The sequence below is a fragment of the Cupressus sempervirens genome, chromosome 11 (genome assembly GCF_028749045.1).
Source record: "Cupressus sempervirens isolate cs-2001-9-10 chromosome 11, ASM2874904v1, whole genome shotgun sequence".
Classification (NCBI taxonomy): domain Eukaryota; kingdom Viridiplantae; phylum Streptophyta; class Pinopsida; order Cupressales; family Cupressaceae; genus Cupressus; species Cupressus sempervirens.
Genome location: NC_143128.1, coordinates 268928395 through 268943494, shown reverse-complemented (window position 1 = coordinate 268943494; position 15100 = coordinate 268928395). Strand labels below are relative to the sequence as shown.

Below are 15100 nucleotides of genomic sequence, written 5' to 3'. Positions count from 1 at the left end.
AGTGGAGGTAATTCCTATTTGGTTTCATTTGCAAAACTAACACAGGAATATTGGGCTGAGGAAACTCTTAAACTGATTGGTGAGGCTCTGGGAACCTTGATCAAAGTTGAGGAAGCTGTGGATCCTGAAGATTTTTCTGTGCCCTGGAATCAAGGTTTAGTGGCAAGATTGTTATGAGCTGCCAAACTATGTTGTTTTAAGCTCAGAAAAGGAGAGTGGACACGACCCCTTGTGGTTCAAAAGGGAGAAGAAAATTCAAAAGACTATGAAGGCTGAGGGTAAAGGAATAGAAATAGGGCTCAAACACAAGGGTCTAGAAGAGGATAGATTAAATGCTAAGATTACATGGTTCACAATTACAAACAGGAAGGAGAGTGCAAGTCTGTAGAATTTGTTGGAATGGGAAGAAAGGATGCTTCTGAGTTATGAGAATAAGACTGAAACACCTTGGGGGGTGCTGAGAGATAGAAAGGATTTGATGGATCAAATCTTTGCTCTTAATAGGATGGACGATTGAACCAGGATGTGATGAGTAGTTTCGTTCAATGTGTCAAAGAGACTCCTTTCTCAACGCAAAATGAAGCATATGAAGCAATGGTAGGACCTGCTAGTGATGGGAGACATAATGCTGGTGCCCCTAATGTTGATCATGGTGGAGATGATAATGCTTAGATGAGTGATCTTGGAATGGTGGAGGTGCAGCCCAGGGAAACGTCTCCACAAAATGTGGTCTTGTCAAGAGGATTTGTCTTGGACTCAATTCCAGAAGCCGAACAGCTGGTTAACTATGTGGGTGATCGATGAAATTAAGGAACAGATTTGGAGAGTGAAATAATATGTCAGTGAACTCAGATTGGAGAGGCCTGTAATGTTCCAGCACCAAACAGAGTAGTCTTCGAAGAGAACATGCCAATTTTTTTAGATATTAAGATCTCTCCTATAAGGAACCTGGAAAATGCCTTGGAGGAAGCTCAGGATAGTGGGGATAACTCTTATGATACTTATAATGAAACAGATGATAAAGTGGATCTTGGTTTGTTGGATGTTCCAGGGATATTAGAACTGAGGGAGATAACCCAGACTCCTTCAAATGTAAGCAAGCTTAAGAAAGGGAAGAGAAAAAAGAGAGGTCCCAAAGCAATAAAGATGAAGTTGGAACAAGATGGTAATGCAGCAGACTAGTCAAAATTGTTGAGATTGGGAAAAGGTAGCCTTTTCTCGGCAACAATGAGGTAACTACTGTGGAATGTCAGAGGCTGCAATGCCCCTGATAAGCTTTGCTTGATCAAGAGATGTCTTGATCAGGTGTGACCCTAGATGGTAATTCTTCAAGAAACTAAAATAGAAGTAGAAGACATAGATTCTTTTAAAAAGCATTGTTTAACATGGAAAATGTTATGTGGGAGCTGACGGCGCCTTTGGAGGTTTGGGGGTAATGTGGGATGAGAATACTTTGGAGGTAAATCTGATTAGGCAATCTGGAAAGTAGCAATTGCTTGAGGTTTGTTCCAACTTTATTTGTTATCAATATCTATGGTCCGAATGCTGAACAAAGAAAAGAATATTGTGGCAGGAGATCTCGGATATTCTGGAGAGTAGGAAAGACAACCTTTTTCTCTTGGGCTATGTTGGGCTGGACAGAGCTAACCGGACTTTAGTGATTTCGTGTTAAAGAATGGTTTAGTGGATCTGGAGTTGAGGAATGATGACTTTACCTGGACTAATAGGAGTGGTTTTCTCAATATTGAAGAGAAGTTAGATAGGTTTTTATTGGCTGGGAAATGGGATACAAAGGATTGGGTTTATAGTGTTGAGATCGTACCCATCATAGGTTCAGATCACTTTCCAGTATGTTTCAAAGTCCAGGAGGATGCTACACCTGAAAGGTCACCCTTCAAGTTCGAGGCAATGTGGTTTAGAGATGATCACTTCTTAGAGTTGAGATAGCTCACTGGTGGAATACAGCCCCTGCTAGGAAAGTAATAAAGCCTTTACTTTTATCAAAAAAATGCAATTCTTAAAAGATCAATTGAAAGTGTGGAATAGAGAGGTTTTCAGAAATATTTTTTGGATAAGCTTAATCTGGAGACTGAGCTAGCATATTTGAATTCTAGAGTCAGTTGATGGGATGAGTGAGCAGGACTTTGAGCAAAAAATCATTTTAACAAAATGTCATGCGGAGATTCGTTCTAGGGAAGGAGTTTTTTGGAGGCAAAAATCAAGTGAGACTTGGTTACAGGAGGGTGATCGGAATACAAAGTTCTTTCATAAAGCAGTCAAGGTAAAGAGGTCATGTAACAAAAAATTTCATCAAGGGCAACAATTGTAATATCCTGCAAGATAGTGATGCTATAAATAAGGAAGTTGTGAGTTATTTTACTAGTATTTTTGTTGGGGAATGTAATCGAGAAGACCTGGATGCTGGACTATTGGATATTATACCCTAATGCATCACGGAGGCACAAAATAATTCTCTAACTAAACTCGTTTCTCATATGGAAGTAAAAAGAGCTCTTTTTAATTTAGGAGAGGATAAGGCTCCAGGGCCTGATGGCTTCCCAGCTTTGTTTTTTCAAAAAAACATGTGAGAGTTTGGGAGAGATTTATGGGAAGTTGTGGAGGAATCCAAAAGGGGTGGTTTTGTTCTGAAGTATTTCAACAAGACCTTTATTGCCTTAATTCCAAAGATATCTGACAGGACCTCCTTTGATGATTTAAAACCTATTGTTCTTTGCAACACATCATATAAGGTTACTGCTAATGTTATATCCAATAGATTGAAGCCTATTCTCTAATCAGTCATCTCTCTGGAATGAAGTGGCTTTGCCCCTAATAAGCCTATTTTTGAAGGGATAATTATAGCCCATGAAGTTGTACAATTGGTGAGGTCCGCAAAAATGGAAAAAAAATGATGATTAAACTCGATGTTAGAAAAGCATATGATAATGTAAACAGAGACTTTCTACTTAAGGTGTTGGAGAGGTTTGGTTTTTGTAACAGTTGGATCAAGTGGATTAAAAGTTGCATTTGGAGGACCCCCAGGATATTTGTTTAGGTCAATGACAGTCCTCAAGGTTTCTTTGAGACTACAATGGGCATTCGCCAAGGGGACCTTACTTCACCTTTCTTATTTATATCATTTTAGCTGAAGTGTTGGGCAGACTCATAACTAGCAAGAGAGCCTCAGGTCAATGACAAGGGATTGAAGCAGCTGATGGAATTGACTATTTATCACATTTAAAATTTGTGGATGACACTTACTTAATGGGAGAGGCGTCAGCAAAGGAAGCAAGAATAATCAAATCTATTGTGGACGGATATGGGGAAACCTCAAGGTAATGTATAAACTGGAATAAATCTGAGATTTACTTATTTAACACGAGCAGGGAAGAGTGGAGACAAATTTGTGATATTCTTGGCATGGGGACAGGGAAATCACCTCGAAAATATTTGGATGTCCCATTGTTTAAAGGGCCAAGTAAGCCAGGATTATGGAAGGATTTGACTGATAAATGTGTCGAGAGGATAGATGGACGGAAGAGTACATGGTGAACCTCTGCAGGCTGAATCTGAATGTTGCAATCAGTCATATCCACAATTCTAATTTATTCAGTGAGCTGCCTTAAGGTCCCCTTGACAACCTTGAACTGCATTGAACAAAGAAAGAGGAGACCTTCTGGGAATGGAGCTTAATCTAAGATTTGAGGTGGTGCCGGTCTAAAAAAGTGGCAGAAAATGAATTTGGCCTTAGGTGCAAAATTGGTGTGGTGTATTTATACTAATCCTAGTAAGTTGCGGGTTCGAATATTTAAGGCTAAGTATTTAGATTCTAATGTAGATAATAGAATTTTGAGTATCCTGAATCCTCCCAAAGGCTTTGTAATATGGAACATTGTTTTTAAATGCAGGAAGGTCATTACCAATCATTTGTCATGGCAGGTTGGTGATGGTAGTAAGGTGTCCTTTTGGAAGGGATCATGGAATGGGCATCCAGCACTGATGAATAATGAAGGCTTAAGGGACGTAGTGGAACTTTGTGTGAATAAATGGAGGGACAAGGTTTCAGATTTTATGGAAAGAACACAAACAGAATTCGGTGTGCAATGGAGACAGAAAGATATTTCTCAGTTGGAATTAAAAGACCGACAAATGGGGTTGATGAAAGCTTTGATGCAAAGTAGGGAATTCTTAAGAACTGATAAGGAGGAGAGCATCATCTGGTGTGCAGCAAAAAATGAGAACTATCCCGTGAAAACAGGCTATCATATGTTGGATCTTGAGGATGAGTTCTCAAAATGACCAACAAGTTTATGTTGGAGCAAGGAATGTCTTCCAAAGACAAGATCCTTTGCTTGGTTAGCAGATAGAGGTAGAATCTTGACAGGTGAAAGAAGGAAGAAGTTTGGTTTTGTAGGGCCTACAATGTGTGTCTTGCGTAATGTTGCTTCTGAGGATGTTGACCATTTCCTTCTGCAATCCCCCTTTGCCTAGGAATGTCGGGATATGGCTAGAGCAAAACTAAATTTTGTTGGGCCTGTTATGAATAGTCTAAAGGAGCTTTTTATGAGTTGGCCTCATAAACATAATAGACCTTCCTTTTCCAAAATTTGGCTTATTTGTCCTTCTTTAGTTATTTGGGAGTTATGGAAAGAGCTCGAAGCAGATGCATTTTTCAAGCAAAAGAGGAATCCTTGGAAAGAATTAAACACAAGATAAATAGGGCTATAGAGGAAGTTTTGAATGTTGCTATTAGCCATTGTAAACAAAAAGTGGCCTTTTCTAGGGAGGATATGAAGATTCAAGAAGAATGCTCAAGAATTAAAAAAAATTGTAGAAGCAATGTTGTTGGGATAAGGAAGTCAAAGATCGAATTAAGATTGCAAGAAGTCGGGCTCGATAAAAATGAACTTTGATGGAGTTGGCTAAAAAAATTGTAAGTCACCAAAGACTAAAACTTACAAAATGGTGACTTTAGGCAATCTTGTTACATCCCAAAAATTTTATTAATTAAAATGTTGTTGGGACTTCAAATGAAAATGAGTTGGTTGGTTAAATTGTTATTTATTTTGACTACACGTGAAAATGAAGTGTTAGTTGTTCGTTATGGTTTCATGTGATTTGAAGAGTTGATTAATTGTTATGTTTAATGAGAAATTGAAATAATGGTTTTCGTTATGATGTTATATGAATGGCAAGTGGTTTAGCTAATATGATTATCTAATTTTGATTTAACAACTTGGATATTTGTTATTACCTTGATTAACTTCTTTTGCAGAAACGCAATGACGGGGGGAAGCATTGCCATAAAAGTAAAGGGCATGTGGGAACCTCCTACCATTGACCTAATAGGTATGGAACCTAAACCACCTTGGTCAAGGGAAAACTGGACTAGGCAAGCAAGGGTATACCAAGTGATCGCCATTAACTAAATTGGTCTACGCATTTAATAAGTTAATAAAATAATTGATCTAGAACAAATGATTAGCTTTATATTTATTGGGATAACCTCAGACCTTCCTGTTATAAGAGACATGTCTTAATACAAGGAGGCCATGATACCTACATGTCCACGTACATGTATATACATATATAAACATACATATGCGTAATTCAATAATGACGTATATGAACATATATGCTAACTTAAAATATGACATATACACAAGGTACATATAATTAGAATTTTGCGTATATGTATGTATATGTGTACATGCATATACTGGTATGGGTAGATACAAAATGATGTCCTTATATTAATACATTGAGAGCAATTAATACGTCCACCTTTGGCAATGTTTTAAAATTATTAATTCACGTCATCAGCCTTTATAATTTCCAAGGGCCATAATTTGTATACTTTTCATCAGGCCTTTATTACTATTGTGTTGCCATATGTTTTATCGACCTTTTGATGGCTCTTGGGCGTAACTCCTTTTGTTCTCACCTTCCCTCATCTTGCTCATAACTAAGCATGCTTGAAATAAGAAGACAAGATAGGCAATTGCATTTCATATTAGCAACCATGCTATACATTGGCGATTTCATTCATCAATGCTTTGTGATTTCTATTGCTATCTGCACATTGCATTGATAATACCAGTAATTATTAGCTGCAAGTTGCATTCAAATTCTTCCATTTCCATAATAGTGTTTACACTCGCTATTTCCATAAGTAATTACATTGCCATTTACAGCTTTCTTTTTATAGTTGTCGTGCTTCATATTAAGATCGCTTTCAATACCGCCCTTTATCTCTCTTCTACAGTGTACCTACAACCTCATGATGCATAATTGTGATTGCATACAAAGAAGCCATTGTTCAGCAACCTGCGATATATTCATACTAGTGATTGCTAGAATCTACAAAGGGTCATACCAAGCATTCTAGTTTTCGTATGTAGTGAGGGTGATATAACCCTTGTTTTTCTAACCAGGTCATGCACTCCTTTATGCATTTCTCTTTCCAACTTGTTACATTTAAAGGCTTTGAATTCTAGTTCGATAATCTGAAGGAAAGATGATAAATTAAGATGGAGCTTGATGGACTAGGTCCAAACTAAACAACTTGAATGATAAAATGTATGCAAGAAGGGATTGAATTATTTGTTGTGTACTTTTATGATTACTCTTCCAGAACTTTAAATAAATTGAAAAGATTTCAACTCTACGCATCATCTATATGCCCTTGAGATAAGAGAAAGCACTCACGGAGAGTTAACCAAACCATAGGGAAATACCATGAGCTCCATGTATATTGTATGATTATAAGCCCAGGCTGGGTTGAAAGTAATTGGATGTGATAAAATGAGAATATTCATTGAAATAGACAGCCACACTGAGATTCATTAAGGATGACCAGAAAGGTCGAGATGACGAGTGTGGGCTAATAACACATGAACAGTGGGTTATCCCTGCATGAGAAGAGAAAGAAATCAATAATAATTAAACTAATGAACATAAGCTACCTAATGGACAAATCAACTCATGGTGATCAAATGGTACTATTCTTGTTGTCAAATTGAGCGATGGGTGATCAGGTACCTACTGTCCATGTAAATCCCTAGCCAGTGTAGGTTTAGTGGCATGTTTGCTGCTGTGATCACTAGAGGTCAGGTTGCTAGCAATGGGATAGATGGGTTGATGGGAAGGGCTCCATAGCCTGGCTGGCTGCATAGCGGACACTCTAACACCAAGATGCTTAATGGTAGGACAAGGGTGTCCCATGCTTAATCCTAGGTAGGGAGGGTCTTTCTCGGTTGAGTTTGTGTGGGGATACTTAAGGGTCCACAATTGGGAGGTTAAGCCCCTAACAATGCTTCTCCTCTCTACCAGAAGCCAAGACTTGCCCAATACAAAAGGATCTGCATTCATGTTATCTTATTTCCTCAAGTATTTTACCTTTATGTATTTTGAATTTCAGCTAAGTTATGTTTAGATAGATGTTAATTTTGCAAGCAATTAACTAAGTTATTTATTTTGCTTAACCAAAATTCAGTTAATTCGTTAAACTCTTTCAAGTGAATATGTCAAGTAGTTATTATAATTGTCTTTCATTCATGTGAATATGTCAAGTAGTTATTATAATTGTCTTTCATTCATGCGAATATGAATAGATGTGTGTTTTATTTATATTTAATTGTTTAATTCAAGAGGAGGAAAATAGCTTGTTACGAATGTCTCATGAGATTTCTCTCTCCCCTCAGCAATAGGGGAAGCTCCCTTCTTACCGTAGGTGGCTTCGATAGAAACATAACTCAAATTACAAAAAAGGTGGTTCTCTTAATCAATTCCTCTTTTTCCAGGAATGATTTGCATATGACTACAATTTTCCAACTTAACAAAAAGTACATTATTGCTAATACCAGTGACCTTGAAATTGACATAAGAACAATACCAGGCACAGCAGTTTACTTTTTGTATTTTGTGGAGCAAAAACGAAAACCCAAAGTCTCCTCTGCTTGCCTCGAATGAGGATTCAAGTAGAATAACCAGTAAGGCACAAAGTCTATTACTAGATACTCTCAAATTTAATAAAAAAATTCCTACAACTGAAGCTCTAAGTAATTGCAGCCACTACTATCTTGAACAATTTGTTCTCTCGCAACACAAAGTACTCAAAAGTTCAAATTGACTCTGAATATAATAGGCAGCTCAAAGTCTGGACAATTGAATTCAAACCCCTCTTGAAAAAAGTAGTCAAAACGCACAATCAATTTAAGAAAATGTCATCACATAACAGGTTGGATTGGCACAAAATCTCAAAACAACCTGCTTCTTTTATTGAGAGCAATTCATATTTACACCTAAGCTCAAAGTCTTAAGAGTTCTTTTACAAATTGGCAGAATTTTCTTGCCTTGTCAACAAATGCTTATTTACAATGATCTCCCTCCTTTATATAGAAAAAGAGTGGACAGAAAAGTGGAGAAAGAAGGGGAAAACCCTTAAACACCTTGACTTATTCTCTAACTAACTAACTTTGACTTATTCAAGGCTACAAGGCTTAAAGCTCTTGCAACATGGTTACATGTTACAGTTTTGCACGTGATACTATCACATGTGATTACATCTTGTTTTTCCATTACACGTAACATGTCAATTACAAATTACAAATACATGATGAAAATATTCAAAGTGTCTGACAAGACATGTCCCCTATTACATCATCCATTGTTGGTCTTCATGCTGCTACAAGGATGCTTTACAATTGATGTGCTCAAGTTTGGTGGAAGCATCTAGATCTAGAACAAGAACTTGCATCCTTCAATGTTTTGTAGTATAATGGTGGTTGTTTCTTAAAAAGCACATTTGTTTCTTTCCATCTCCATCTTGAAAGCATTCTATGCCTACAATCATTCCATCTTTTTTTTGTATGTTGTCATTCTTTAGTCACCAAAAAAAGCCATAACCTGGTCTTTCAAGCTCGAACTTTGCAAATCTGGAAGAATATGGGTATAGGATATAAGTGGAAGGCGTTTAAGTAACAAAGGGAGAAGGATTTTAGTCAAAATCAACTCTTCAAATGAGGGAAAAACCAGAAATGAGATTTTCTAGGAGCATTGCATATGGAGGATGGCTGGAAATTTTTGGGACAGCTACTGGACACGTGCATTTGAGCTCAAAACGTGTTCTTATATAATGGAAAAACCCAAAAACGGGTTTTTGGGGGGTAATAAGATGAGTAGGCAGCAAGCTTTATGTGTGAAGAATGCATCGAAAATGGGCGGCATAACATTAACTTACAATGAATTGTAATGTTTTCATCATAAGCAAGCGTGCAAGCAACCACCATCATGAGTTTTAAGTCATGTAGCAGCGATATAACAAGTGCGGGTGAAGTGTGTGTAAGAATGAAAGTGGGATTTTTGGATGCAAAAACATGTTGCAAACTGAGATTGCTTTCCTTGGTAATTTCACTCAAGAACAAGGTTTCTAATCTCGATTGCATATGCAAGCAAGATGAAGCACTTGCAAATGCAATTGGAGAAATGAGGCAGAAGATAGGAGCACATATTATGCATCAAAATAAATGCAAATCTGAAAATGAAATGAAGAAATTTGCAACAACAAAAAGAACGAACACATATACAACTTAGCCCTATGAAAATCACAATAAATCTTACCTCTTTTCCATTAAAAGCAAAGGAAGTAATCTCTTTAAATCTCTATGCAAAATCTGAAATAAATCCAAGAAGATTTTCAGATTTAGTAAAGATTGAAGCAACGAAATGTAGAAATTTTGAATCTTGACTCACTTCTCTCAAAATAAATGCATTGCAAAGTCAAGATGCATTGTTTACCAAGTGTGGAGAAGTTGTATTAAAATGCACGAAAATAGCAACCATATTGACCAAATCAAATGCAATTTGTAAGTGCAACCAAAAACGGCACCTAGGGCATTAAAAACAACTTGGATAAACAAGCTGTAAATGAAATATAATGCCCAAGAACTCACCTTAGAAGCAAAACATATGGTTTTGAGGAAGAAAAATGGTCAAATATGGGTCATTTTTTAGCAAAAAAGCCCTAAACAGGCTGTTTGGAAGAAAGAAAAACGTGTTTTTGCAACCAAAATCACCACTGTTGAATACGCAGCCAAACAGCCCAATTGTTGGGAGAAAAACAAGGTTTTTAGACTCCAAAGTGTTGATGTTTGGTAGCTTCAGTTGGATAAACTATGAGACTAAAGTGCAGATATATATATGTGCTTGTGTTGTGTGTGAGATATAATATATATCTACATATTAATTAAATAATATATTATATGACATATTATTATTTGTTACTATATTAATATCTAATTATCGAATAGAAGGGACATGTCTCTTCATAGCCTTTGCTCATTATAAATTAGAGGTTGCTGCCATTTGGAACACACATACCAAGAAGGCAGTGCTACTACATCTGCAAGCAATCCATGAAAATCAACATGGTATGAAAGCCAGGTTCCCTCCCAGGCTGTGAAATTTATATACCAGTCCACATTTCATGAGAAATCCACCTCGAATAATAATATCTTTATATTATGATATTATTTGAGCCTGAATATTATTGAATTTATGAAGCTGAATTTAGACAACCCCAAGTCTGTGTAAAACTTCCTGTGAGACCAATCTTTCATTTGGCTATTGTTTGAGCTATCACACTTGGAAATATTATTGCACTCTACATTCGTGGAGGAAGATTTCAATTCTTTGAAATTGTATTTAAATTAATATTTCGTGCTTAGAGAAGCAAGAGTTGTCTTTACAGGAAAAAAATATTATAAGACCATCATTTCCAAATCTGGTAACCTCACACAGTCAATAACTCCTGTCTGGAGTGGGCAACAGATGGTGAGCAGCAGATTCTCCTCTGATTACATGAGTCTTCTTTGATCATGTAGCACGGGTCTTCTCAGTGCTGGAGGGTAGCAGATAGCATTCTGTTCTTTGGTAGCACTGCTTTGCTCTGAACCAGTGATAACATATTGTTCAAAGGCTACAATTATAATGGTGCAACTCCTAAAAAGTATGTAACGATATTTGTTCTACACAACATGTTATTACTAACATCTTATATGCAGTGATCTACAAATAATCAAACGACATGAATTTGTTAAAAAAAATTCCTTAACTTGCATGTGATTTCATTACGAGATGTGACTTAAATGCCATACGATGAAGATTAGTTAAAACATGAAATACCTTGAATGTCTTGTATTTGGTGCAGCAGTTAATGTAAAGTATTGTAATTTACAACGCCAATAATATTACTGAAGCAGAAATGTTATAAAATACAAAGCCGACAACATATTTGATTAAAGCATAAAATATATTCCAGCATATAGTCTAAATTATAGGCCGTGAATAAATGTTTAACGAATGAATGGTTAATATTCCAAGGTTGCAGACTATAACAAAAAGAAATGGAGGAAGCGATTGAATGGTCATCAGTAACTAATACATGTTCTCAGTAGATACATAAACAACATATGGGGAGTCATCAAACTTATCTTCAACAACGTCCATGAGAATTAAGCAATAATCATTCCTTGTGCATGCTGTATGACAGTAATGATGGAACTCCAGTCTGAGGGCTCTTTATGGCACTAAGATTTACAATGAAAATCTATTGCATTCATTATTGAGAGATCGAAGTTTAAAAATTATCTGTGACTTGTAAAGAACGTATAGGATTTCCAACTCTAAGAATAATATTTTCTGGGCCTTTGATATTACTTGGGCGGAGCCTATGGAAGTCGTCTTTGTCCTGCCACACAGAACGTAGAAGACATTTAGCAAAGCCAATAAAAATATTATTTTACCATTATCATGGGAAATAGTACGTAGTTGAACATGTCAAGTGGTTATAGAGAGTGCCCTCTCGATGAATAAGCATGAATGTTAAAATATATAAGAAGATACAATGAAGAAATAAAGCGTAGTATTGAAATGCCATAAGAATTGAGTAAAGGATTTGAAGCATCTTGTATTAAGGATGATGATGTACAAAAAAGTAATTATTATTCTTAAGTACTACATTATAGTCTCACTTATACATACTATTAGAGCTATTTGCCTTGATTTCTTTCTTTTCTTGGGATGATCTTGTAGGAAAAGGAAGATTGATATCAGATTTGGAGGGAGTTTGACACTTCTTCAAAGGTAAAGGAGTTCACAAGATTGATGTTCAAAGGGAGACTGACACATCGGTCTGAAGGAGCAGACAGAGGATATGTTCCAATTGATCTTTGTAGATAGAGGATTTGTTCCAGTTAATCTTTGTAGATAGAGGATATGTTGCAGTTGATCTTTGAAGATCTTGATCACATCAGAATCAGAGGAAATTTTAACTTCATGTAAACTTTTGGTATAATGTGTGTGATTGCATGATTTGATAGGCCTACCCCCTATGTGCATCATTAGGAAGTGACGACTTGCAAATGATCATCACTTGTATTTGCAGATGTTATTGAAAGGTGACAACCTTACAATAACTTTATTTTCTATAATGATGGATATCTTACGATGTCTATGCAGATCATAATAAATCATGTTTTGCATGGTGGATGTTTATATGGTATGCATTATGAGAATACATGTACACATACCTTATAAACATGTTGACTATATGGTGAATGTTATGCAAATTCATGTTCAGGAGGCCATTACACAGAGTACTTGGTGAATATCATGCAACTTGATCTTCAGGAGGTCATTACTCAATACTTGGTGAATATCTTGCAACTCAAAATTCAGGAGGCCATTGGTCAAAGAGTATTTGGTGAATATCATATGTTGATATTCTGGAGGCCAATACTCATGATATCAAATGTGATATCAAACCTTATTGAGTACATAGTGAATATCATGTGTTGATATTTTGCAGACCATTACTCAAAGTAATTAGTGAATATCATGTGTTGATATTCTAGAGGTCAATACTCATGATATTAAATAAGATATCAAAATGGTGGAGATCTTCTTATCAAATGGTGTAATATTTGTCTTGTGTTTATATTCCCTAGCTTAAAAGGAAGTGTTAATGTTTGGTAGCTTCAGTTGGAATAACTATGAAACTAAAGTGCAGATATATGTGTGTGTGTGAGAGAGAGAGAGAGATATATAAGATATATCTACATATTAAACCTATGAGACCAAAGTGCAGATATGTGTGTGTGTGAGAGAGAGAGAGAGAAATAAGATATATCTACATATTAAAACTATGAGACTAAAGTGCAGATATGTGTGTGTGTGTGAGAGAGAGAAAGAGATATAATATATACCTATTTATTAATTAATTAATATATTATTATCTGAGATATTATTATTTGTTATTATATTAATATCTAATTATCGAATAGACATGTCCCTTCAATCTCTTCATAGCCTTTGCTCATTATAAATTAGAGGTTGTTGCCATTTGGAACACACATACCAAGAAGGCAGTGCTACTACATCTACAAGCGATCCATGAAAATCAACACAAATCACGTGCATTTGCTGCCCCAAATCACCATCCAGCTTCAAACATTCAAGAAGAAAGGGCAAAAACGGATTTTTCCAAGCCAAAATCATATGAGTCAAAATCGCCACCCTTGGATTTTTGAGTGAAAACTTAAGGTAAAATACACAACGGGCTTTTTGGTATCAATAACGTGTGCTTTCAACCCAAAAGTCACCACCATATGCACTTTTAAAGCAAAAAGCCTCATCTGGAGAAATAATGATGTTTTTTTAATATCAATAGCATATACTTTTACTTTTGAAACCTCAAATGCACATATATATGTGTGTCAAGAGTTAAGAATCCCCACCTTTGTGCTTTTTAGTGAAAACGTATCTTCTGGAGAACAAAAAACGGGTTTTTAAACATCAATAACACATATTTTTACTTTTAGAACATCAAATGTGCATAGCATTTGTGTTATTGAATTCAAAATTCCCACTTTTCTGCTTTACATCATAACTCAAGTTAAAATACATAATAATAGGTTTTAAAATGCATATGCATGTGTTACTAGGTTCAAATTCCCCACTATAAGCCTTTAAGTCATAAAAGGTTCATAAAAACAAGATTTTACTATGCAAATGCACATAAAAACCCCACGTACGCATTTTAAGTGACATATTTTTAATTTAAAATATGTAGTTGCATTTAAAAACCCCACTTTTATGCATTTAGGACTTAGATTGATTGGTAATAGTTTTTACAGGGTGATTTGTATGTGGATGATATGCAATGAGTAATAAAAAGCCCACCATTATGCATTTAAAATGTCTCATTTAATTATTTTTAATATATAACTATAGTTTCAATGAAATAACATGAAAATAGACTTTTAAATGTCATTTTTATTAAAACATTAAAAATTATGGTCAAATCAACTCATAATTAGTTGAAATTTGAAAATGGGGGTTCAAAAACCCACTTTATATTAATGATAATTTTATTTTATGCTATTGTCAATAAAAAGCCCACTTTTGGAGGATTTTTTATTTAAATTTGTTGCTAGACTCAAAGCCCCACCTTTTCCTTCATAATTTGGGCTAGACTATTAGAATAAACTTTATGTTTCCTTTTAATGCTCACTATTGTATCTCTGTAAATATTAGAATGTTTCTAATATTTAGGTGTAGTCTAGAATAGAATGTTTCCATTCTATTTGACTCTCCTTTTTGTATATATAGATCATTATGATCTCTGTTAATCAATCAAGTATTCTGCCATTTACGTTTGTAACATGGTATCAGAGCTTGGTATCAGAATTGAACAAATACTTCAAATTTCTCAAATTTTTCACATAAACCCGGCTAGGGTTTCAGTTTTATTGTGAAGACTTTCGTCTGTCCGAATCTTGGGGGTATTTGAATCTTGGAGATCATCACATTTTTTTGACTAAGGTTTTTTTCAAAATCTGAAAAACCCAAACTGGAAAATCGCGCCATTAAAATCATGATTTACTGGTATTTTGTTACTGGTATCCAAACTGGAAAATCGAGGGTTGTCTTTGAACCCACGACTTCCTTCCACCGTCTCAACTTGAAGACGTCTGTTTTTTTTGGCTTTTTTTTTGCAAACGCGATTTGGTTCTTTCACACGCCTACAATAGCGAAATCA

The 15100-nt window shown here is 35.6% G+C and overlaps 1 protein-coding gene across 2 annotated transcripts in view; it reads right to left on the bottom strand.

Moving 5' to 3' along the window:
- Positions 1-15100, bottom strand: part of PSAT1 (phospholipid sterol acyl transferase 1) — a 285872-nt gene that overhangs the window by 196094 nt on the left and 74678 nt on the right. The window lies entirely within an intron of this gene.